At 41.6% G+C, this 26,964-nt stretch overlaps 1 protein-coding gene across 7 annotated transcripts in view; it reads right to left on the minus strand.

The window, feature by feature from the left end:
- Graf (GTPase regulator associated with FAK) overlaps nucleotides 1–26,964 on the minus strand; it is a 379,470-nt gene that overhangs the window by 201,764 nt on the left and 150,742 nt on the right. The gene's annotated exons all lie outside the window — the stretch shown is intronic.

Consider the following 26,964-nt stretch of genomic DNA (forward strand, 5'->3'; position numbering starts at 1 on the left):
CTCTAGTATAGGACGGACCAAAGAAATGAATAATGTTTTGCTTATATAGGGGTTATTAAATTTTTTTGACCACCTTTTAATAAATCCAAGGACTCCTTTAGCCTTATTAACCATTAAGGAAATATGGAAATACGGGAAATTTAAGTTAAGTGTCTAATAGGACGCCGAGATCATTAACCTGAGTTAATTTCTCCGCGGCAATCCCATTAATAGAATACGTAGCTTGCAGAAGGGCAAGAACGATAAAAAGACATATGCTTGCACTTTGATCTATTAAGTATTAGATCATTAGCTAAACACCATTTTTGAAAGTTATCGAGGTCAGACTGAAGACTGCATTGGGCGGAGATGGATTTGTACTGAAGACAAAGCTTTACATCATCTGCATACATAAAACCTAGAGAGTTCGTTTAAGCAGGAGGCAAGTCGTTTAAAAAAAGCGTAAATAATAAAGAGCCAAGATGACTTCCTTGAGGGACGCCAGATGTAGCACGGACCAGACGGGACTGTATGTTTTTAAATAAGACTCTTTGTGTCCTTCCATCTAAGTAGCTGGAGATCCACGTTAAGAGGTCTAAAACTGAATCAAATGCTTTGCTGAAGTCTGTTTAAATTACATCGGTTTGATATCCCTTACAAAAGCCATCTATGACAAAGGATGTCAACTCCAGTAAATTTGTGGTGGTGGAGCGACGCTTAATAAAGCCATGCTGACAGGGAAATATAATCGAAGGTATTGAAAATGAGGAGTAATTAATTTTTCAAATAACTTTGGAATTGCCGACAACTTAGAGATGCCTCTGTGACTTTTTCCCTCCTTACATAAAGTAGGAAGTTGAAAAGTCTTAGAAGAGGTTTGCACAGAGCCGTGGCACAATATTTTAGCACACAGCCTGGTACTCCATCGGGGCCTGGCAAATAAATCGGTTTGACCCTTAGAAGATAAGATAATAAGTTGTTCTCAGAGAAAAACGGACAGAAAATAAGATTTGCTGCTTGAATGTTATATGCGTTAGGCTGATTTGTCAATTTAGGCGGAGAATAAGTTGTTTGAAAAAATTCTGCGAATAGATCGGCAATGGCCTGATCAGAGGTCGCAGAGGCATTTTCAAACGTAAGCAGGGGTGAAAAAGATACGTGTTTACGCTTAGTGTTTACAAAATTATAAAACTGCTTTGGATCCTGAGTATATTGTATCCGGCAGCGGTCAATATAATTCCTATAACATTCAGCGAAATGCACGGTAAAATTAGACCGAGCTAGTAGATATCTTGAAAAATCAATATACTGTAGGTTTTTTTTATATTTAAGTAAAAGCTTATTTTTTATATTTTTTAGGTTAGTGAGGCACCTTGTAAACCAAGGAACCAACAACAAAACCATTTGTTGAAGCGGACGGATACTTCCATGGCACACATGAGTCAAAAAATGTATTTAAAGTACAATAAAATTTACCTAAAGTGACGTTAAGATCAGTGCATGCCAGAATATCGGACCGGTCATATGTATCAATAAGGCTATTAAGTTTGTGAAAATCTGCTTTACGGAAACAGCGAATCTTATTTACCACGCGTGAAGACATCTGATCGATACGAGGAGTGGTTTCGATTGAGACCTCCAGCGAGGGGTGATATGGATCCTCTGGGGTTGAAAGGGGAAAAGCTCTGGAGAGAGCGGTACCATTAGGATCAGATACAAAACATAAGTCTAAAAGCCGACCTAACGAATTTCTAACATGGTTAATCTGACCTAGGGACATGTCAAACATGCCCGCGGTGAAGTCATGGTGAGTGTAAGTGACAAAGATGGTGAGACTTTAATTCTGGGATATTAAAGTCGCCCACCGCTACGAGTCGGTCACGATCCGTCATAAGATTAAAGACGTATCGAATAGCGGACAAATGCTGCCAATATGTGGGCGGCTCAGACATAGGCGGTATATATGAACATGTAATGTATAAAGATTTCTACGCAAATAAATTCTATGTCACCAAACTCTTGGCATTTCACCTCTTCAGAAGCAAGAGTAGAGTCTACCGAAATGAGGACTCCACCTCCCCTTCGCTGAGGTCGATCCCGTCTAAAAGTGGTGTACCTACTTGGAAAAACTTCGGAGCTAAAGATGTCCGGCTTTAACCAAGTTTCTGTAATAGCTATAATATGGGATGCAAAGAAAGAACTATCAGATATAGATTGGGGAGTTTGTTACGTAGCCCCCTAGTATTCTGATAGATAAGTGTTAGTGGCGATACTAGTTTTTTGGGTTGGTGGGCAAAGAAGAGGTGGAAGGTTGGTCGGTGGTTCCGATATGGGGAAGTTTCACTCCCACTGGTTTTAAATTTTTTAACTTTGCCGTACTAGGCTGATGTTCTTGGACGAAGATGTTCTCTGGCCAAAAACTGGGTGAACAATTCGTCTTAAACATCAGCGCGGGCACACGAATCTTGAAAGAAGACGTGCGCCGTGTATAACTATATTTAAATTTAGTTATGTCCTCCACCTTTATATCGGCTTTTGTTTTGGCTTTGATATACGCCAAGATATCAATCTATGAAGTATCAGGGGCAAGCCGAGAAACAAATATATGTTTCGATGGAGGAATCACCTGTAAGGGTTTTGGTGTCGCAGGTACGAGAACTGCAGCATCAGTCGGTGCCGGTGGTCCGGACTGTGGAATACCCTTTTGGGTGACTCTAATGGGGGTTTCGTTCACTGGGACCTGTGGCATGCCATGGCGGACATATCAGACAATTGCTCATTTTCCCTGAGAAATTCGGACGAATTTTTCTCAGTTCTAGCCCTTGGGGTGGCCAGAGATATGAGCGGCTGCATTAATGTCGACTGAGCACGCTGAGGCGGATCAGAAACAGCGGATTTCTTACACTTAGGGGACTCATTTCGCAGCTGAAGGCCACTAAACTGAGTGTCAAGCGCACAGAGCTGGCCATTGATTTTACGAAAACCAGTGATCAGCTCTTTAAATCCATTTTTGGTCTGTTACATGAACGACCTCATTTCGCCTTGGACAGCACGACAATTTTCACAACAATAATGTATACCAGACCTACGGGAAATGGCATGCGAAACTGAGGGAGTGAACCCGGCACACTTGGCGTGTACGACGTTTTGCACATAGCCAGCAATGGATGGTAGGCTGGGATGATGAAATCGTCTTGTTACAAGACTTCATAGAAAAGACCAGTTTAAATTCTATTATTTTAATTAATAAAACAAAATTAATATATAAAAAGATAAAAAACACTATACCTTGAACCAGTGTGCCAAATTGGAAGCCGAAGCGGGAGGATTAATTCGCCTCCAAATATACCACAGCACTCGCGAAGCGATACGGTTTAGGTTAAAACTTAAGATTCTCAATAGATTCTATTCACAAGTACCATAAGTAAACACCGGTTTACCAATATTTATCATAAACGCAGTGCGCACAAAAAAAATCCGACCGTTCGCTTAAAAGGAAGAGAGAGAAGTTGATAACGTTATCGTTATATCGTTAAGAAGTTATCTTAAGTTTAGTTTCCCCATTGTATTCCTTCTCTTTTGTAATAAGTAAACAGCGAAAATCACCTCATCCTTTTGGGCCTAACGATCGATGCAGAGTCGGAAAAGCTGAGTGAGTAAACCACCAAGAGTAATTGTTGAATTTGATTACAATGGGAAATCCGTGACATAATTTACCTTTTGAAGGTAACAATTTGTCCTTTTAATAAAAGGTTAAGTTGTATTTTCACATGGATTTTGTACTAAAGCTGTTTTTGACTATCTTTAATATTCTTTTTCTTTAGTATATAATGAACATGAGATAAATTCTCTTACTTAGAGCACTTCGGATCATAACATGGCAGTTGAACATGGGTAGACCCCACTGTTTAGTGTAAAGTCTACATGGAAGGGAGGGTATAGACAAAGGACAACAACATCTTCTCTTTCATTAGTTAGGATCAGTAGAATCAACCACCCTAGGATCGTCCGACTCCTACCGCTTTCCTTTCCCACTTCCTTCCTCTGTCTACGACAAGTTTCCGTAACGTACACGGTCTAGTTTTCCGTGCCCATACCCACGCCTCTTTCGACTGAGCCAAGCCGTCCCCCAAGAAGACAAAGGGGCGGGGTAGAGACCACCCGTGCAGTGTTAGGGATAGTTTACTGTACCTAATCTTATGCCTTACTGTACGCGTTCGTTACAGTTATTTATGGCGTCCAACGTGGGACCCGACAAAGGCAGGAATCCGTCAGGATAATGCCAAGCGAATGCCCAGACCATTTTAACTTTTCCTTTCTTTTGGCCACTTCCCAAATTTGATATTTAAAATAGAGCAGCGCTTGTGTATGTAGACCAGTGGATTACTGTGACTCTGAGGATATCGGACACAGACCGTGAATATACAGTAAGCAAGGAAAACGGATTCCAATCGAATCCAAACTAAAAGGTGACTGTGACAGGCATAGGATTTTTATTATTGAGCTTAACTCGATTTTTTACCATGTCAGTCTAGTGTCTCATTCTCTTTCATTTGCGAAAACAAGAGGGAGATTGTCTATATTTGGTTCATATCGAAATAGTCCTCCTGTACTTCTCGTATTTTTGTATTGCACTTAGTTTAATATAAATCTCCACTGCCCTAAAACTTTCTAATCAATGCCATGTGAGAACCGAAGGTAAGCCTCTAAAATTTATTATCGGTCATATTATTTACGTCTTCAATCTTGATTAAGATTATTATCGCCAATTTTCGTTATTATAGCTTCTGTGAAGATGTCTGTTAGAAGAAGTACCGAAAACATAGCAGCCACTCCGTTGGAGAATCAGGTGCTGTGTACCATTTGTAATGACACGAACCCCAGTGATAGTATTATGGAAACCCCATGCAAGCATAAGTTTCACAAAGCATGTCTGTTAGAATGGCTTGAAACAAACTATACCTGTCCAAATTGTAGGCAAAGCTGTCCGCGAGCTTTGATGATAGATAGACAATGTATTCCTTCTGAGCGTAGAATGCCAAGTAACTTACAGACTGACCAGGATTCTAACCCAAATCATTCCGGAGCCATTCCAACATCTCGTATGAATACTAGATCACAGGTTTCTAACAACCCAACTACAAATAATCAACGAACCAGAGCAGGTAGTTTGAACCCTAGACGCGAAACCGTACAGGATAGGATTTCTAGGAAACAAAACTCTATGCAAGAGGAAAGCATGCAGCAAATTATATTCAGCTCAATGAAAAGCTGTAGAGCAAGTATTGAGACTCCTTTGATGACCAGATAACCACATCTATTAGGAATTTTAATATCTTCTCTCGAGATCCGCGAGAGAAACCCCAACTTGAATGGGATAACGAATTAGCACCTCCAGTACCACGAGTCAGTAATGCTAGCAATACGCGCACCAACAGCAAAAGATTTCGGCCACTAAATAATAGGTCAAGTTCTAACGTTTCTAACGTCATTTCCAATTGGCGTATCAAGTTCACTTGCAGGAATGATACCCGGATCAGAGATCAGACCGAGTTATTAAAAATGTTATTGGCGCAGAAAGCAAGGAGCGAACGAGAGTTTTGATGAATTCCTTGACTCCATCTTATCAATATCCGATTCAATGCGCGAACCCATGTCAGTAACAACCCAAGATCAGACCCTAGATTTAGCTAGTCTGTGAGAGAAGAGTCCTAGGCAAGAAGAATTTTTTCGTAACTTTCGTATGCGATCAACGACCCAACATGCGTAAGAATTTTGTATAAGCGCTGAGTGCCCAACAAGAATCCGAAGAAATTTCCGTCGAGATCGAAGAGGAATTTTCAGGTGAGCTTTTGGCCATTAGATCACCTGAGAAAATAAAATGCTGGAATTGCGAGGAATTAGGTCATCTGAGAAAATAAAATGCTGGAATTGCGAAGAATTAGGTCACCGGTATCATGATTTCCTTAAGGGGTTATATACAGTTGCGATAGATGAAAAAATCGATTTTTTATTAAGTATATACAGTTGAGAATACTCTCACAAAAATTCATAACGATCGGAGCATTAGAACCGAAGTTGTAGCTATTTATAGCGCACTACCTGCACGTAAAACTCGAACAAACTTGAAACTTTAAACGCGATTATCTCAGAATCTTGTTTTTTCGAAATTACCTTTGCGGTGGACACGATTACTAAAAAAATATTAATCCGATCAACACCAAATTTATTATGATATTAGCTAGTCCGTGAACGAAGGATTTTTTGGAAACTCCCTTTTTAGAGCATAAAAATCGAAAATCCTATACCTTGAAAAAGTACATTTTTTGTTAAAACCGTCGTCATTTTTTTTAATCAAAATTTGTAAAAATCCTTCGTTCACGGACTAGGCAATACAATATACTAACGAAATATTTTTGAATTTTTGATTTCGTATGAACCGTTCTCGAAAAAAGACGATCTTGAAATTCGGCTATAACATTTTTATTTAATATTTTTTTATGAAAAAATTTAAATAAGTCAGTAAAAAATTTTTAATAAATATTTTCTATGGTGTCAAAAAAAAAAAGATAAAATTGCATTATTTTGCGCGGTACAACTGTATATAACCCCTTAAGCCAAGCCAAATTTTCTGCTATGGTTGCGGTTTGCTTGACGCGTACAAGCCGAGACCAGAAATGCAACGCGAAGTCGGAAAACTCCGCCAGGGATGTCCTCCGCAATGCGAGAGGGGATGTCCGCCAGTAGCCTCGGACCCAGAAACTCATTCCAGTATCAATAGTTTACAAATCAGTTCTACAGTTTCACGACCAATTAGGCCTTACCATATCCGCCTCAAAGAATACCAACAACGTAGAAAATATATAATCAGTAATCACTGTTTTTCCGCAGGAAGAGCAAGATCATCCCAACAAAAAAAAAGGAACAATAGAAACAAGAAAGGAAAGCTAACTTCGGGTGGAGCTGAAGTTTATATACCCTTGCAGTTAAAACCGGATATATATCGCAAACATCGGATATATTTGGCCGATTCTTATAAGAATATGATAATATAACCCAATTTATTATAATACAAAACCTAAAAATGTCCCAAACTTCTATCTTCAAAAACACAAAAGTAGGGTCATTTCCGATCGTTCAGTTATATGGCAGCTATAAGATATAGTCGGCCGATCCTTATGAAATTTGGTAGGTTGGATCAACTAACCAAAAATAGAATCTGAACTAAATTCCACCTTTCTATCTTCAAAAACACGAAAGTTGTGTCATTTCCGATCGTTCAGTTATATGGCAGCTATAGGATATAGTCGGCCGATCCTTATGAAATTTGGCATGTCGTAATGTGTTGCCAAATATAGCTATCATGTCAAATTTGAACTCTCTAACTCTAAAAACACCAAAGTTATACCATTTCCGATCAATCAGTTATATGGCAGCTATAGGATATAGTCGGCCGATCCCGGCCGTTCCGACTTATATACTGCGTGCAAAGGAAAGAAGGATGTGTGCAAAGTTTCAAGACGATAGCTTTAAAACTGAGAGACTAGTTCGCGTAGAAACAGACAGACAGACGGACAGACAGACGAACAGACGGACATGCTTATATCAACTCAGGAGGTGATCCTGATCAAGAATATATATACTTTATAGAGTCGGAGATGTCTCCTTCACTGCGTTGCACACTTTTGGACAAAATTATAATACCCTCTGCAAGGGTATAAAAAAGAAGAGCTTGCGAAGCTTTACCATTTCGTCAATTGTACAAAAGGGGGAAGATATACGACCATTTACCACACTTTCCGTTTTCGAAAAGGAATTTTTGGCCCGGCTAGACAGCGGAATAGATCGCAAGTGTTGTTGGAGGAAGCTTAGCACAACAAGTTCTATCGCAAAACCATTTTGCTAGTAATTCAAAAGGAGTAATTCGAACCGCAGATGGGCCGTCACAGTTCGTAGCCGGTCTCATGAAACTTTCTTTAACGTACAACTTCACATTAGCCGATTTCACATTTTTAATAGTACCTTCAATTAAGCAAGACTTAATTTGCGGAATAGATTTTTGGAAACGTTTTGGAATATCCATCTTACATTCCTGTAATGTAAATGAAATTTCCGTTCAAGACTCCTTGCAACCGCCTCTAAGTCTCAAGCAGCAGGCAAAACTTAAAGCAGGTATCGTTTCTTTTCCATCGTTCGAAACAGAAGGACTAGGATATACCTCCTTGATCGAATACAACATTGAAGTGACTGACGCAAACCCGCTAGAGAGATATTGCTTTGTGACGAAATAGATCGCATACTTAACAAGAAAGGAAAGCTAACTTCGGGCGGAGCCGAAGTTTATATACCCTTGCAGTTAAAACCGGATATATATCGCAAACATCGGATATAGTTGGCCGATCCTTATGGGAATAGGAATATATAATCCAATTTATTACAATACAAAATCTAAAAAAAGTCCCAAACTTCTATCTTCAAAAATACGAAAGTTGATATTTCTACCAAATACCATTTCCGATCGTTCAGTTATATGGCAGCTATGGGATATAGTCGGCCGATCCTAATGAAATTTGGCATGACGTAATGTTTTGCCAAAAATAGCTCACATGTCAAATTTGAACTCTCTAACTCTAAAAACACCAAAGTTATACCATTTCCGATCAATCAGTTATATGGCAGCTATAGGATATAGTCGGCCGATCCCAGCCGTTCCGACTTATATACTGCGTGCAAAGGAAAGAAGGGTGTGTGCAAAGTTTCAAGACGATAGCTTTAAAACTGAGAGACTAGTTCGCGTAGAAACAGACAGACGGACAGACAGACGGACAGACGGACAGACGGACATGCTCATATCAACTCAGGAGGTGATCCTGATCAAGAATATATATACTTTATAGGGTCGGAGATGTCTCCTTCACTGCGTTGCACACTTTTGACCAAAATTATAATACCCTCTGCAAGGGTATAAAAAGGACGTAATTGAAGAAGCGCCAAGTACACCATGGTCTTCACTAGTTATGTTTCACGAAAACGAAAACTTTCGCTGCTTTTTGGTGCTAGATACAGTTAAACAGTACCAAGCAGATTGGGAAAAACTGTTTTCTGTTATTTCGTTTTTTATTCTTCTCTTTTCTGATTTTTGCTCCAGTATAACTTGAGCATATTTGGTGACGCAACGTGAAGGTGTGGTAAATAAATAATAAAAACAGTGACAGTAAAACAGTGATAAAAAAGGATAAAAAAGGTAATAATTATTATTATGGTTGGCAAAAGGCAACTAGGTAGACTCAAAAAAACAAGAAAAAGGGAAATTTGTAGGGCGAGTTAGGCAAATTGCCCAACGAAGACGACGACAAATTAATGAAGGAAATAGTGACGAAATAAAACAAATTAATCTGACAATAAACAATGACAACGACAACGTAATTAATATTGAAATGGGTGAAGAATTAAAATTGCAGACTGACGAACCCAATGACATTCTAAACCAAAATTTTAAAAAGTGGTTTATAAGCATAAGCCTAAGCGTGACAAGTAACATAAATGTTGACGGCTTTTACGTATTTAATTGTAGTTCTAAGCCACATATACACCGAATTAGGGGTGGTAATTATTTAAATGTTAGTGTTGCTTGTCAAATAAAAAAAGTTCTTAATGTTGTTGATTGTCCAAGTGATTTAAGTGTTGATTTTAATATTGATGGGTTGCCTTTAACAGCTCAACGAAACTGTGGCCTATTTTATGTAAAATTAATAATTTTAAAAATTCACCTGTTTTGCCAGTGGGAGTGTTTTTAGGAGAAAAAAAGCCTGACAGTTTGGATGCATTTTTGGGATTTCTCGTAGATGAATTGCACGATATTTAAAAAAAAAATTTTTTTAAATGGAATAGAGCATAATGGTACAAATATTAAAATGAAAATTCCAGGAATTATTTGTGATGCACCTGCGAGAGCCTTCATTAGGCGCTCCTGGACACCTGCTTCTGATGGCTGCGCAAAATGTAGGCAAAAAGCGCGTGATGTCTTATCTTATAGCATAGTAGCGGAAGACATTATTACCGATGCGGACTTTTCGAGTAAAAAATATCTCTTGCATCACACTCCTCAATTTCAGAATAAAAAAACTCCATTTGAGCGCATCAATCTACAGATGGTATCGCAAATACCTCTAGATTGTATGCATCTAATGTATTTAGGAGTTGTGAGAAAATTTTTAATTCGTTTAATGAGAAATAAATTGTGTGTCAAAATTTGTAACAAAAGAAAGCACAATATATCGAAATCCTTGGTTTCTCTGAGAAAACATGTTCCAAAAGAGTTCCAAAGAAAACCAGAAATTGTCAGAAATTTCGTAATGGAAAGAAACTGTATTCCGTCAATTTGTTTTGTATATCGGTATATTTTTTTTAAAAACCGAAATTCCGTTTTATAAACCGAATTAAACCGTCTATTATGTCTTCCTGTTACTTCATTGTGCATATAGATTGTTATGCTCCGCAAAGCATAGCCCGTCGAACTTAGGTAAGTGTCAAAATATGCTCGAGGTCTTCGTCCAAAATTTCCCAGCCATTTTTGGAGACAACAGTGTAAGCTATAATGTGCACAGCTTGCTTTACATTAAAGATACTGTTGATCTGTGGTGGGATATCCCGTAGAAGGCTCAGCATATAAGTTCGAAAACTACTTACAAACGTTGAAGCGTTGTACTATACGCAAGCCCACAAAAATTCTGCAACAAATTCATCGAAAAATTGAGGAAGACTCAATTGAGTCTTTCACTGAGGAGTATGGGGCCAAAATAAAAAAGAATAACATTGCATTTAAGGGGTGTACACAAACTAACACAACACCTAATAATTACTGTTTCATAAAAGACAATACAACAGTTATTGTAACGAATATTTCATCTGAGAATGGGGGAGGTTTTACTCGACGAAAATTGCAAAACATTCGAAGTTTCTATGACGAACCCATAAATTCAATGGATATAGGCATATATTTAGTTGACGTAGTTATGACTGAAAATGAAGAAAATAATACTTTGGAAGACCTTACATGTAAGGCTTTCGCCTTCGAAAAATTGGAAGGAAAGTATTAATTTTATTTATATTGTATACACATATTCTAATTAACATTTTTATTACTTTTAGTGGAACACAATATAACCCACGACCAAATTCAAGTAGTTGCGGAAGCGCTAGCCGAGCAGAAAACTGATATTGGATTGCTTCATCGGGGTCACAAAAATGTGAATAAACTGCGAAACCAGTTCCCTATAAAAAACGGAGAGAAGCTTAATGTACTTAATTTTAAAATAAACGAAAACAACAAAAATAACTATGTAAGTACTATTAGAAAGCTGCCTTGAATTATTAATAAATGAAAATGTATTTTCAGGTGTCAATTATAAGGCATTTGTTGCAGCCTGGTGGAGTTGCCAAAAATTTAAAAAATATATAAAGCGATTCCTTAATAATGGAGTACAACGTCGATGAAGTGCAGGGGAAATCGTCATTAAAAACAACGCAAAATTTATACTTAGCACTACTTGGTAAGAATTTAACAACAATATTGGTTTTTATTTTCATAACGATTTTTTTATAATATTCGATGCCATTTCTGCTGATGGCGGCAATAGAACAACGACAACAACAGCAACAACGACAACAACACATAATTTTGGCACACAAAACACAAAGGTATTTGTAAGCCAAATGAAATGGTCTCATTAAGTGAATTTATGATATATTAAACTATTTTATAAATATTAAAAATGAATTAAATGTATTTCTATTATATTAAATAATTTAATATATATAATATAACAAAAATGTACATATTAGAAAAAAACAAGAAAGGAAAGCTAACTTCGGGCGGAGCCGACATTGATATACCCTTGCGGTTAAAACCGGATATATATCGCAAACATCGGATATAGTTGGCCGATCCTTATGAGAATATGATGATATAATCCAATTTATTATAAAACAAAATCTAAAAAATGTCCTAAACTTCTTTCTTCAAAAATACCAAAGTTAATATTTCTACCAAAAACCATTTCCGATCGCTCAGTTATAGGGAAGCTATTAGATATAGTCGACTGATCGTTATGAAATTTGGTAGGTCGGATTAACTGACCAAAAATATAATCTGGACCAACATCCATCTTACTATCGGTCATTTCCGATCGTTCAGTTATATAGCAGCTATAAGATATAGTCGGCCGATCCTTATGAAATCTAGCATGTCGTAATATTTTGCCAAAAATAGCGCTTATGTAAAATTCGAACTCTCTAACTCGAAAAACTCTGAAGTTATACCATTTCCGATCAATAAGTTATATGGCAGCTATAGGATATAGTCGGCCGATTCCGGTCGGGGTGTGTGCAAAGTTTCAAGTTGATAGCTTTAAAACTGAGAGACTAGTTCGCGTAGAAACAGACAGACAGACGGACAGACGAACATGGAGTAAACAACCCCACTGAAAGACCAAGATTTAACCTTAAAAAGGCAAACTGGCCCCTCTTCAAGGAAATCGCAGATAAACTATCCGCCGGAAAACTCCTAAGTGCAAATATAAACAGAGAAACCGCCAATATAACCAAGATAATAATAGAATCTTCCAACGAATTCATCCCCCAATCACATCCTTCTCACAAAAAGAGGAACGTACCATGGTGGGACCAAACTCTCAAAAAACTACAAAATGAAAAAAAATGGCTTGGACAACTCTAAACAGATACATTTTTAAAACAGATACAAAACTACAAAATAAAAAAGAAAATTGCTTGGACAAATCTAAACAGTTATATTGACATAATAATATACAAAACAACAACGCTAAACTCAAATGGGAAATAAAAATTAGAAAAAAAATCCATGGAAAACTTCACGGCGGAAATCTTCAATCGGACAAATATGGACCGTATGGAAGATCCACCGTTTCTGCGGCCTGAAAACCAGACACAACATCCACTGTCTTACCAATCCCATTGACACAAAAAGCATTATAGGCAATAACGAAATAGCCAACACCCTCTGCGCTCACTGGTCTAATGCATCACTCGACAGCAACTTCCACGAAAATTTCATTCAATGAAAGACTAACCCAACCCCTAACACACACATCCCGTTACTCACAGCACTTAAAATCGGAAAAGAAATAACGCTTATTGTCGGGTCAAGCAGCTAACAACTAATTTAAACATAATAATTAATTATTAACTGATGTTTTTTTGGTCGCAAGCCGACTCTCTTTCGGCCGCTCGGCTTTACTCATTCGGCATTTAAAGTTAGCGAGCATCCGCTCAGCCTATTCTGGAAGGTTGGCGTCACTCTCGTTCGTCGATCGTATTGCGCACGCATCCTAATTGGATTTCACATGTTGTACATAAATCCTTATTTCACATGCGGCCCAAATAAAGTTTATAACGTTTAACTTAATTATTTTCTGATTTTTATTTACTGGCATAGAAAATCATCAATGACCAAACATTGGTGAGCCCCGACGTGATCGTTAATATATTTAAATATATACACATACTCAAATTACTAAAACAAAAACAAAACAATTTTGTAAACAGTGTATGTGAACAAGTTTCATACGTGGCTAATACGTTTGCTTATAATAATAAACAAATTATAATATATAATATATTATACATACATACAGACATAAACATAAACGTTAGTTCGCAAGCACACATACATATTTACGTTCCAGAACGCAAGTGCATTCGCCCGCGCATAGACTTCATACAAACATACGATCCACAACGCAAGTGCATTCGCTCGCACATAGCTTCATATATATATACATTCCACAATTCCGCTACGGTTCTGAGCGCACAGTGGGACAGATCGTTTTCGCCGCGAGCAAATAAAATTTACTTCGGTTGTTCGGAACTTAATATAACATCTCATGAACTCCAGCGGCGCCGTCACAAGAGCACCCACTCCAGCCCGTAGTGCTATTTTAAAGTGCAAGGCCCTGGGTATTCTCCAGGACTTACAGAGGATCCAAGGAGCTCTTCAGCCTGTTTCCAAGGTGGATGATGCCATGCTACACGTGCGACAGGGTCAGATAGCCACCATGTTCAGCGACTTCAAGGCCATCCACGGGGAGCTTGAGGATTTGGACATTTTGCAGATCAGCAGTGACCTTCGATGGACTGTTTCGGAGCTCGTAGCGACGATGCAGGCCGAAATTGAGCATGAGATGACCCTTTGCTCTTCTCGAATTGCTGGCCACTCCACCCTTGCCAACGGACATCATGGTGGACATCATGCAGGCTGACCTAGGGTTAGTTCAAAGTTTTCAAGTGCTGCCTCCTCTGCCGCTCCCTACGTTCAGCGATGGATACTCAAAATGGGCTAAATTTTACTCGATCTTCTCTACAATCGTCGGCAGTAATCCTCGTATTAGTAAGGTGGAAAAGCTGCAAAGGTTGCGATCTTGCCTTCGGGAGTCCGCTTTCGAAGCAGTTCGTTCCTTGGAAGTCTTCGACGAGAACTATGATATTGCGTTGAACTTATTGGAGAAACGGTTTAATAACCGTCGGTTAATAATTCAGGCACACGTGAACGAGATTCTGGGCCTCAGTCTGTTGGAAAATGGCTCAATAGCAGTTCTTCGAGGTCTTTCGGATAAATTCAATGCCCATATGCGAGCCTTCAAGAATTTTGGTTCATCAGTTCAGATCGCCAGCTGCATCATCGTCCAGGTTCTGCTTCAAAGGTTGGACCCAGCTACCCAGGCTAAGTGGGAGGAGAGTCAAAACTCCTCAGGTTTAGACGCCTTCCCTACTTGGGAGTCTATGGCCGAATTTTTGGAGCAGCGATGTAGGACGCTGTATGGACGTGGCCATGGCTGCATACGCCCCGGGCGCTCACGTGGGAATGCGTCGAGTTGCAAATAATAGTAGATCATCCTTTATTGTTACTAATTCGCTTCTCTCTGCCTGTGCTCTATGCGGTGGATGGCCCCATATAATGTCTGCATGCCCCCGATTTCTATCAATGCCCCCTAAGATCCGCCTTGGTGAGGCCAGGTGACTCGGTCTTTGTCGGAAGTGTCTGCAAACGGGCCATCACATGCGTAAGTGCCTCGCTGCTAATTGTCGCAGTTTTGGAAGGAGGCATCACAGCCTGTTGCATTTTCTGGAGCCTCAGGCATCTAGCGGCCAGCCTTTGGTTGGTCCTCCCACGTCAGCCATAGCCGAGGTCACCGAGCCTGTAACCTCTTCGCCGTCCACTGCTAATGCACTAGTTGCTCAAGGTCGTAGCGGCGATATATCGTTGCTTGCTACAGCGAACATTTTTGTTCGTAGTCGCGCTGGATCCCTTGTTCCATGCCGAGCTCTGTTGGATTCTGGATCGCAGGTGCACGTGATCACTTCCCGGCTGGCAAGTCAGCTGCAGCTCCGGAGGTAAAAATCATTCATGGCGGTGTCTGGTATTGGCGATACCGGTTTTGCGACAGATGGATTCTCTGTTGATGTTCTCCTGCGTTCCCACTGCTCCGAATACTCGGCCCTGGTTAACGCCGTCATCGCCGCCAATATCACGGACCTGCAGCCTAGCTTCATTTTGGATCAGCTTCAGTCTCCAGCTGGAATATTCCTGGCAATTTTTCTTTGGCTGATCCTGAATTTTTCCGCCCACAGCGCATCGACCTTCTTATCGGAGCCAGTCTGTTTTACGAGCTGCTGTGTGTTGGGCAAATTAAGCTGTCAACCGGCCTTCCATTGCTTTGATGGGTCCCGACTTTGATGGGTCGTGTGTGGAGGCGGTTCACATGCCCAGAGAAGATAATTCATTTCCACTGCCCACAAGGATGTTCCGGAGAGCGCAACAATGCTGGATGATCAGCTGGATTCTCTACTCCGCCGGTTTTGGGAAATCGAAGACTGCTCCAAGCCTATTGTGAAGCGGACGAAGGAGAAGCTAGATTGCGATGCGCATTTCGTGCAACATGTTGCTCGGCTGCTAAAATGCGGTTCTAAGTTACTGGGAGAATCTTACCCCCAAGCCGTTCGACAATTTCTTTCCCTCGAGATGAAGCTCTGTCGCCGTCCTCAATTGAAGGAGAAATATGCTGCTTTCATAAAGGAGTATTTGGAGTTCGGTTACATGTCTCCAGTCCCTGCTGATGCGAGCGTCACTGGTCAATACTTTCTTCCACACCATTGCGTTTTAAAGGAGGACAGTTCAACAACCAAGCTCAGGGTTGTTTTTGATGGATCTGCTGTCACCACTTCTGGATATTCATTGAATGACGTGTTGATGTCTGGCCCATTTATTCAGCCAAAGTTACTGCATATTCTGTTAAGGTTCCGATGCCATCGGGTAGCCATTACTGGAGATATTTGTAAAATGTATCGTTGCGTCAGGGTTTTTCCTGAGGACAGCTATCTTTAGTGTATTCTTTGGCGGGATTCCACCCAGGATGAGTTACAGATTTTTAAGCTGGAAACGGTCACCTATGGAACGAAGCCTGCCTCATTTTTAGCAGTTCGGACAATGCATCAGTTGACAAATGATGAGCAATTAATGTTTCCAAAAGGGGCCGAAATTCTGCGTCGCGACTTTTATGTGGATGATCTGCTTTCCGGAGGCGACTCTATAGATGAAGCTATTAGCATAATGCAGCAAACATCCGCGATCCTTGCCAAAGGCCATTTTTGGTTAAGGAAGTGGTGTACTAATGTAGCTGACGTGCTGGATAAGGTGCCTGAAGAAGATCGGGAGTCTTTCCTAAGGTTTGATGATGGCAGCAACTTCACAAAGACGCTGGGTCTGGCTTGGGATCCTGCAACTGACCGCTTGCTCTTTTCCTTTGAAGGGATTCAGTCAATCTCAAAGCCCACTAGGCGCATTGTGCTTTCTTCAGTCACTCGGCTTTATGACCCATTAGGCCTTGTTGGACCTGTAATTTCAAAGGCAAAGATCTTTCTCCAGAAACTGTGCCGTGAGAAGTTGTCCTGGGATGAAAGTCTTCCTCAAGCTCTTCACTGCGACTGGAATACGATTTGTAGCAGCTTTGTTAGTACGCAGCGCGCCGAATTCCCTAGATGGGCGCTAACATCGAAATCCGAGGTTGAGGTCCATGGATTCCATGACGCCGTGTCCAAGGGCGCAGGATTTGCAAGTTATTTACTCTGCTCGAAGTCCCGAGTTGCGCCTTTAAAGACTGTTACAGTGCCGAAGCTGGAGTTATCGGGAGCCAAGTTGTTGGCTCGACTTATGTCGGAAGTAGCCCAGTTGAAGGTCTACGTTGGAAAGTATGTTTGCTGGTGCGATTCTGCTGTGGCTCTGTTTTGGATTCGAGAAGAACCCTCTCGGCTTAATGTTTTCGTCGCCAATCGAGTTTCGACCATTCAGAGGCTAACTAGAGAAATGGAGTGGCGGTATGTTCCCACTTCTTTGAACCCAGCAGACATCCTGTCGCGTGGTGCTCTCCCCAATGAATTGGTTGGGAATAAGCTGTGGTCTCACGGTCCTCCGTTTCTCATTGGATCCCAAGAGGCGTGGCCAACCGCGGTCCCATCTGAGAGATCAACCCTGGAGTTACGTGCAAGGGTCCTGCTCATTCAGTCTCCGTACGTGGATATAACAGAGGTTTCTAAGTACGCTAATTCGTTTCCAGCACTGCAGAGGATATTTGCTTACGTATATGTCGGGAAACAGTTAGTTCAGAAAAGTACAGAATGCGAAGGGCATAGCAGCAGAGACGGTGATAGTCTCTGCTGATGAGTGAGGTCCGTTGACGAGTTACCGAAAGTCGTGAGATGAAGAGAGATAACGATATAGGCTCGACTCGAGAGAGAGAGAATGCTGCGAAAGCAGGGTTGAGCGTAATGATCGAGGAAAGTAGAATCATTCTGGCTTGGGTAACGTAGGTGAGCGGAACTCGCTGTGCTCGCGCATAAGTAACAAAAGTTTAAAGGACAATGGAGGATCCGTCATCAGAAGTGGGATCGCCTTCGCCACAAGAGCACAGCTCCGCTCAATATATGGCAGCGCTGGAAGAACAAAACAAAAATCTCATGGAAATTATGAAAACCATGCAGGCGCCAAGAGCCTCGGCGTCGGATGGGAAAACCACGCACGTGACACTACCCAAATTTAATCCCGATGGCGCTGGAACAGATGCATCAGCATGGTGCACTACGGTCAATTTGATCTTCGCAGATAATACACTCGAAGGCAGCGCCTTAGTAATAGCACAAAGCAAAGCGTTGGAAGGCAGTGCTTCGCAATGGCTGTCCCAGGTTTGCTTTGCTGGCATCACCTGGACCCAATTCAGGGAACTGTTCATCCAGCGATTCGTGGGCATTGAGACAACGGCTGCCGTACTGATTAATGTTTTAAACGGGCATCCCAGATCTGAAGAAAGCTTTGCAGAATATGGCAGTCGCATAGTTACGCTGTTGCTATCCAAGTGGAAGTCGACGGAACTGGAGGAGATTGCGGTGTCAATAGCGTTAGCCCACATGACGCAAATTGACACTAATTTACTGCGTTGGGTCTTTACGACGAATGTAACGACGCGCAATGAACTACAGCGGCAGCTGCAAGCTTACGCCTTCAAGAAGCGCAGACACGAAAGGAGCGTTCAAACATAAGATGCTACAAGTGCGGTGAGGTTGGACATATTGCTTCTGTATGCTCCAAAGGCAGTACTAGTGGACACGGCGAGTACAAGGAGAAGCGCGTCGACATATGTCAAGTTCTTCAGCCCAAAGGTTTATTCCGTCAAAGGGGTGAGATCTTTCCATTTTTTTTGACTCTGGTGCTGAGTGTTCCTTGATTAAGGAAAAATTAAGTAACAAAATTGCTGGAAAAAGATTTAATAATTTAATTGTACTAAAAGGAATTGGCGACAATATTGTTAAGAGCCATTTGCAGATTTTGTCTACGATTCAAATATCCGAATTTAATTTAGAAATCTTGTTCCATGTCGTATTAGACGATTATGATGACGTAATGATTGGTCAAGATATATTCCATCTTGGTTTTGGTGTTATGATCGAAACAGACAAACTAAATATTTACAAAACTAAGATTATTAATGCTATACATGAAGATACATCTAATTTTGAAAATTTACTTGATACCAACATAGAATTAAGTGAAATTGATAAATGTAAACTAAAGAACGTATTGCAAAAATACTCTGGCAATTTTATAAATGGAATCCCAACTAAGCGCGTAACCACAGCGGCATTAGAAATTCGTTTAATAGACGAGAATAAAACTGTTCAAAGGCGCCCATATCGACTTAGTGCAGATGAAAAGCTATTGGTTAGGGAAAAAATAGACCAAATGATTAATCCAATGTGATCCGTCCAAGCAATTCGCCATTTGCAAGTCCAATGCTATTAGTTAAAAAGAAAGATGGCAGCGACAGGCTGTTCATTGATTTTCGTGAGCTAAATTCAAACACTGTCTCAGATAAGTACCCGTTGCCATTGATTTCTGATCAGATAGATCGCTTGCGAGGCGGAAAATATTTTTCCACTCTAGACATGGCCAGCGGATTTTATCAAATACCGATTCACCCTAACTCCATAGAAAAAACAGCATTCGTCACCCCAGAGGGTCAGTATGAATTTCTGGTGATGCCATTTGGGCTAAAAAATGCATCTTCGATATTTCAACGTGCCATAGTGCGAGCTCTGGGTGACTTAGCCTATTCCTACGTAGTAGTCTACATAGATGATGTGCTGATTGTAGCAGAAACAAAGAAGGAAGCATATGAAAGGTTAGGTATAGTTCTGAGTGTCTTGTCTGGGGCAAATTTTACATTTAATATAAAGAAGTGCGCCTTTCTTCGTACAGGAGTAGAGTACCGAGGATTCTATATTAAAGATAGTGAAATTAAACCGAATCCAAGTAAGATAGAAGCCCTGACTGCTCTGTCGCCACCATCCACTGTAACGCAGTTAAGGCAATTTATAGGCCTGGCATCGTACTTCAGACAATTTGTCCCGCGGTTCTCAGAGCAGATGAAGCCGCTTTATGAGTTGACCTCCAAACTTAAAACGTTTATTTGGAAAGAGGAGCATGAGCAGATCCGACAAAAGATTATCAAAGTACTGACGACTGACCCTGTACTGACAATTTTTGACCCTGAGCTCCAAATCGAATTGCATACAGATGCCAGTGCTGATGGGTATGGCGCAATGTTAATACACAAAATAGCAAACGCACAACAGTATCCGAAGCTAAATATCACTCATATGAGCTAGAAACTTTAGCCGTTTACAATGCAGTGAAGCACTTCAGACATTATCTATATGGTAGAAAATTCACTGTATACACCGATTGCAATTCACTAAAAGCGACACAAAAGAAAGCTGAATTGACCCCAAGAGTACACCGCTGGTGGGGGTATTTACAGGCTTTTGAATTTGTCATTGCGTATAGAAAGGGTAGCCAAATGGCACATGTGCCCTTTTTTTTTTTTAACAAATAATTGGCTGATAGCCGAACAGCAACGAGATGATAGCATAATAAAAATCATGGACCAGTTAAAAAGCGAAGATATAGAGACAGATGTAAAGAAAACTTATGAAATTAGAACTGAGCTATTATATTGCAAGATACAACGTAATGGCAAGACTCGTTGTTTACCAGTGATTCCTAAGGCGTTTAGGTGGTCCGTTATAAACCATATACATGAGGCTATGATGTATTTAGGGTGGCAGAATACTCTAGACAAGGTCTATGAACAATTCTGGTTCGAACATATGTCTAAATATGTCAAGAAGTTCGTTGAAAATTGTATAACCTGCAAATTATCTAAGCCCCCTTCTGGAAAGGCACAAATGGAACTGCAACCCATACCTAAGATTAGTATACCCTGGCATACTATCCACGTAGGCATAAGTGGCAAGCTCAGCGGGAAAAACGACCTGAAGGAATATATTATTGTACAGGTAGATGCATTTACAAAGTTTGTTCACTTGTATCACACTCTTAATCTAGACTCAGAAAATTGCATTAAAGCTGTGAAGTCAGGTATATCTTTCTTTGGAGTTCCCAGTCGAATCATCGCAGATCAACGCAGGAGCTTTTCTAGTGGTAAATTCCGTGAATTTTGCTCAACGAAAAAAATTGACTTGCACTTAATAGCCACGGGCGCAAGCCGTGCTAATGGACAGGTGGAACGTGTGATGAGCACGCTAAAATCTATGCTAACTGCTGTAGAAACTAGTGAGCGTTCTTGGCAGGATGCATTGCAAGATATTCAGTTAGCCATGAATTGCTCCACAAATAGAGTTACAAAATCTAGTGCTCTAGAGTTGCTAATAGGGAAAGAGGCTAGGCCTTTTGGTATGCTGAAAATAAATGAAGAAGATAATATAGTGAATAGAGAAAATGCTAGAATAGAAGCTAAAGGAAACATGGACAGTAATGCACGGTACGATAAAGAAAGATTTGATAAAAACAAGGCGAAGGTTATTGCGCATAAGGTAGGGGATCATGTTTTGCTGAAAGCTGAAGAGCGCCATCAGACAAAACTTGATCCCAAGTTTAAGGGTCCGTTTCAAGTAGTCAGAGTGTTAGATGGAGATAGATACGAACTGAAATCTTTAGTCAATAAGCGGACATATAAATACTCTCATGAGTCTCTGAGAGCGCTACCGAATAGACAATTAACCAGCGAATTAACAGGAGAAACACGAGGTAGTGATGAGCCCCAAAATGGGGGAGAGCCTGCGGTTGGCACAAGAGAATGTGCGTCTGTGTCCCAAGAGGGGAAAGAGAATGAAGACGGCCCGAGTGAGTGTGCGTCTGTGTCCCAAGAGGGGAAAGAGAATGAAGACGGCACAAGTGAATGTGCGTCTGTGTCCCAAAAGGGGAGATGTTGACCGAATGGTCTTAGTGACCTGGTGCATATGTTTGCACGACGATGATAAAAATTGACAAAATTTAAGTTAAGTAAATGATGAATTGTTTAAAAATAAGAATGGCTCGGTAAAAATATGTAAAAAAAAAAAAAAAAATTAATGAAAATAAGAAGTTTATGTTAATGGCTGGAATTGTCTATGGAAAGCGACTCACATAGTTTTTAACTGCGTAGAAGAATAATGATAAAACGAATCAATGAATAAATTAAATGTAAGGCTTTGAATATGAAAACCAATATAACCGATGTTTTCCTAGTTAGTTAGGCGATTTCAAGTGCAACACACAGGGACGTGTGATAGGTCAGGAAGGCCGTGTCGGGAAACAGTTAGTTCAGAAAAGTACAGAATGCGAAGGGCATAGCAGCAGAGACGGTGATAGTCTCTGCTGATGAGTGAGGTCCGTTGACGAGTTACCGAAAGTCGTGAGATGAAGAGAGATAACGGTATAGGCTCGACTCGAGAGAGAGAGAATGCTGCGAAAGCAGGGTTGAGCGTAATGATCGAGGAGAGTAGAATCATTCTGGCTTGGGTAACGTAGGTGAGCGGAACTCGCTGTGCTCGCGCATAAGTAACAAAAGTTTAAAGGACAATGGAGGATATTCCCGGTCATCCGTCATATACAAGTTCTCTCAACGAATTCACCACAGCGGTGTTACGGCTAGCGATATAAAATCTGGAACACAGCTGTTATTGCGACTAGTTCCGCGTGTGCATTTTTGGGAGGACATCCAGTGCCCTTGCCTCATCCTCTCCCTTCTTGGATAAATTTGGTTTGTTGCGCGTAGACGGTCGGCTAAAAAATTTGTCGTTGGATTTTGACAGTCAGCATCCAATTATACATTCAAGAAGCCATCCAGTTACGCTGGCTATAATTGATGACTTCCATGAGCGAAATTTACATACGGTCCCAATATTGGCCAATTGGGGGAAGAAAAACCGTGACGAAGGCAATACACAAATGCATCCGATGCTTTCGGGCTAAGCGTCGGTTGTTGGAGCACATTATGGCTGATCTTCCGGAGCAAAGAGTTAGCGGCTCCCAGGTCTTTGGAGTCACTGGGGTGGATTTTTGTGGACCGTTCTATTATAAGCCGGAAGTGCGCAATAAGGCTCCAGTAAAATGTTACGTTAGCATTTTCATTTGTTTTGCTACCAAAGCAGTCCACCTGGAGCTTGTAAGGGATCTGTCCACAATGTCTTTTTTACAGGCTTTGAAGCGGTTTATATGCACCCGTCGAAGGCCTCAACATATTTGGTCGGACAACGCAACCAACTTTGTTGGAGCCAAAAACGAGCTGAAGGAGCTGCGCCGATTGTTTCTAAGCGAAGAGCATCAACGGGCACTGCTGGAGTTTTGCTCTATGGAGTCCATGGAATGGCATTTTATTCCTCCTCGATCTCCGCATTTCGGTGGTCTGTGGGAGGCGGCTGTTAAAGCCGCCAAGCACCATTTTTACCGGGAGGTCGGATCCGCAGTTCTTGGATTCGAGGAGCTGCGAACGCTGCTGTGCCATGTTGGGGCTGTTATAAATTCACGACTCTTAATGTCTCTTTCAGAAAATCCTGCAGACCTTGATGGTCTGACCCCGGCTCATTTTTTAACTGGTGGTCCGTCAGTCAGCTTTATCGAGCCTGATGTCACAAAGCTGAAGCTGAACTGCAGCAGTCTTTCTGGTCCCGATGGAAGGAGAAGTACCTAGGCCTTCTCCAGGCTCCAAATGGCGTGCCTCCGTTCCTGCCCTGGCTCCGAACGATGTGGTGCTAGTAAAGGACGAGAATCTACCTCCGATGAAATGGCCACTTGCCAGAATAATGGAGTTAATCCCTTGTCGAGATGGAATCTTTTGAGTGGAAGGAGAAGTACCTAGGCCTTCTCCAGGCTCCAAATGGCGTGCCTCCGTTCCTGCCCTGGCTCCGAACGATGTGGTGCTAGTAAAGGACGAGAATCTACCTCCGATGAAATGGCCACTTGCCAGAATAATGGAGTTAATCCCTTGTCGAGATGGAATCTTTTGAGTGGCGGTGATAAAAACCTCATCTGGAATTACCAAGCGAGCAGTGACTAAGCTGTGCCTTTTGCCCCTTAAGGATGAAGTTGGAGTAGGGAGAATGTCGGGTCAAGCAGCTAAAAACTAATTTAAACATAATAATTAATTATTAACTGATGTTTAGTTGGTCGCAAGCCGACTCTCTTTTGGCCGCTCGGCTTTACTAATTCGGCATTTAAAGTTAGCGAGCATCCGCTCAGCCTATTCTGGAAGGTTGGCGTCACTCTCGTTCGTCGTTCGTATTGCGCGCGCATCCTTAATTGGATATCACATATTGTACATAAATCCTTATTTCATATGCGGCCCAAATAAAGTTTATAACTTTTAACTTAATTAAATTCTGATTTTTATTTACTGGCATTGAAAATTATCAAAGAACAAACACTTATAGAACTACAGGCTGCACTCAACCAACTCAAGGGAAAAACTCCTGGCAGAGACCGCATAAGCTATCCAATGCTGAAGTACTTACCTACTCATTTAAAAACTAGACTTCTTAACCTCTTCAACAACATCCTCCGATCAAATATTCCCCAACCTTTGCATTTCAAAGGTTCTCGATAAGATAATAGCAAAACAGCTTGTCGGGTCAAGCAGCAAGCAACTAATTTAAACACAACAATTAATAAGTAACTGATGTTTTGCTGGTCGCAAGCCGACTCTCTTTCGGCCGCTCGGCTTCGCTACTTCGGCGCTTATAGTTAGCGAGCATCCGCTCAGCCTATTCTGCAAGGTTGGCGCGACTCTCGTTCGTCTTCTTACTGCGCTCGCATCCTAAATTGGATTTGAAATATTGTACATAAATCCTAATTTCATATGCGGCCCGAATAAAGTTTATAACGTTCAATTTAAATACAAAATCATTTTTTATTTACGGCATCGAAAACTCTCGATGACCAAACATTGGTGAACCCCGACGTGATCGTTAATATACACATAAACAAATTGCTAAAACAAAAACAAAACAATTTTGTAAACAGTGTTATGTGAAATTATCATTATCGAATTATCATACTTGTCTAATAAGTTTATTTACAATAATAAACAAATTATAATATATTATTATATTATACATACATACAGGCATAAACATAACGTTAGTTCACAAGCACACATACATATTTACGATCCACAACGCAAGTGCATTCGCCCGCGCATAGACTTCATACAAACATACGATCCACAACGCAAGTGCATTCGCTCGCACATAGCTTCATATATATATACATTCCACAATTCCGCTACGGTTCTGAACGCACAGTGGGACAGATCGTGTTCGCCGCGAGCAAATAAAATTTATTTCGGTTGTTCGGAACTCAATATAATAAATCATGAACTCCAGCGGCGCCGTCACAGGAGCACCCACTCCAACCCGGAGTGCAATTTTAAAGTGCAAGACCCTGGGTATTTTCCAGGACTTACAGAGGATCCAAGGAGCTCTTCAGCCTATTTCCAAGGTGGACGATGCCATGCTACACGTGCGACATGGTCAGATAGCCACCATGTTCAGCGACTTCAAGGCCATCCACGGGGAGCTTGAGGATTTGGACATTTTGCAGATCAGCAGTGACCTTCGATGGACTGTTTCGGAGCTCGTAGCGACGATGCAGGCGGAAATTGAGCACGAGACGACCCTTCGCTCATCTCGAATTGCTGCCCACTCCACCCTTTCCAACGGAATGTCCACCATGCAGGCTGACCCAGGTTTAGGTCAAAGTCTTCAGGTGCTGCCTCCTTTGCCGCTCCCTACGTTCAGCGGTGGATACTCGGAATGGGCTGAATTTTACTCGATCTTCTCTACCATCGTCGGCAGCAATCCTCGTATTAGTAAGGTGGAAAAGTTGCAAAGGTTGCGATCTTGCCTTCGGGAGTCCGCTTTCGAAGCAGTGCGTTCCTTGGAAGTCTCCGACGAGAACTATGATGTTGCGCTGAATTTATTGGAGAAACGATTTAATAACCGTCGCTTAATATTTCAGGCACACGTGAACCAGATTCTGGGCCTCAGTCTGTTGGAAAGTGGCTCAATAGCAGCACTTCGAAGTCTTTCGGACAAATTTAATGCCCATATGCGAGCCTTAAAGAATTTGGGTACTTCAGTTCAGATCGCCAGCTGCATCATCGTCCAAGTTCTGCTTCAAAGGTTGGACCCAGCTACCCAGGCCAAGTGGGAGGAGAGTCAAAACTCCTCAGGTTCAGACGCCATCCCTACTTGGGAGTCGATGGCCGAATTTTTGGAGCAGCGGTGTAGGACGCTGGAGGCTATGGACGTGGCCATGGCTGCATACGCCCCGGGCGCTCATGTGGGAAGGCGTCGAGGTGCAAATAATGGTAGATCATCCTTTATTGTTACTAATTCGCTTCCCTCTACCTGTGCTCTATGCGGTGGATGGTCCCATATAATGTCTGCATGCCCCCGATTTCTATCAATGCCCCCTGAGATTCGCCTTGGTGAGGCCAGGCGACTCGGTCTTTGTCGGAAGTGTCTGCAAACGGGCCATCACATGCGTGAGTGCCTCGCTGCTAGTTGTCGCAGTTGTGGAAGGAGGCATCACAGCCTGCTGCATTTCCTGGAGCCGCCGGCATCTAGCGGCCAGCCTTTGGTTGGTCCTCCCACGTCAGCCATAGCCGAGGTCGCCGAGCCTGCAGCCTCTTCGCCGTCCACTGCTAATGCACTAGTTGCTCAAGGTCACAGCGGCGATATATCGTTGCTTGCTACAGCGAACATTTTTGTTCGTAGTCGCGCTGGATCCCTTGTTCCATGCCGAGCTTTGTTGGATTCTGGATCTCAGGTGCACGTGATCACTTCCCGGTTGGCAAGTCAGCTGCAGCTCCGGAGGTACAAATCATTCATGGCGGTGTCTGGTATTGGAGATGCCGGCTTTGCGACAGATGGATTCGCTGTTGATGTTCTCCTATGTTCCCACTGTTCCGAGTACTCGGCCCTGGTTAACGCCGTCATCGCTGCCAATATCACGGACCTGCAGCCTAGCTTCAGTTTGGATGTCTCCAGCTGGAATAT

The sequence above is a fragment of the Drosophila bipectinata genome, chromosome XR (assembly GCF_030179905.1).
Source record: "Drosophila bipectinata strain 14024-0381.07 chromosome XR, DbipHiC1v2, whole genome shotgun sequence".
Classification (NCBI taxonomy): domain Eukaryota; kingdom Metazoa; phylum Arthropoda; class Insecta; order Diptera; family Drosophilidae; genus Drosophila; species Drosophila bipectinata.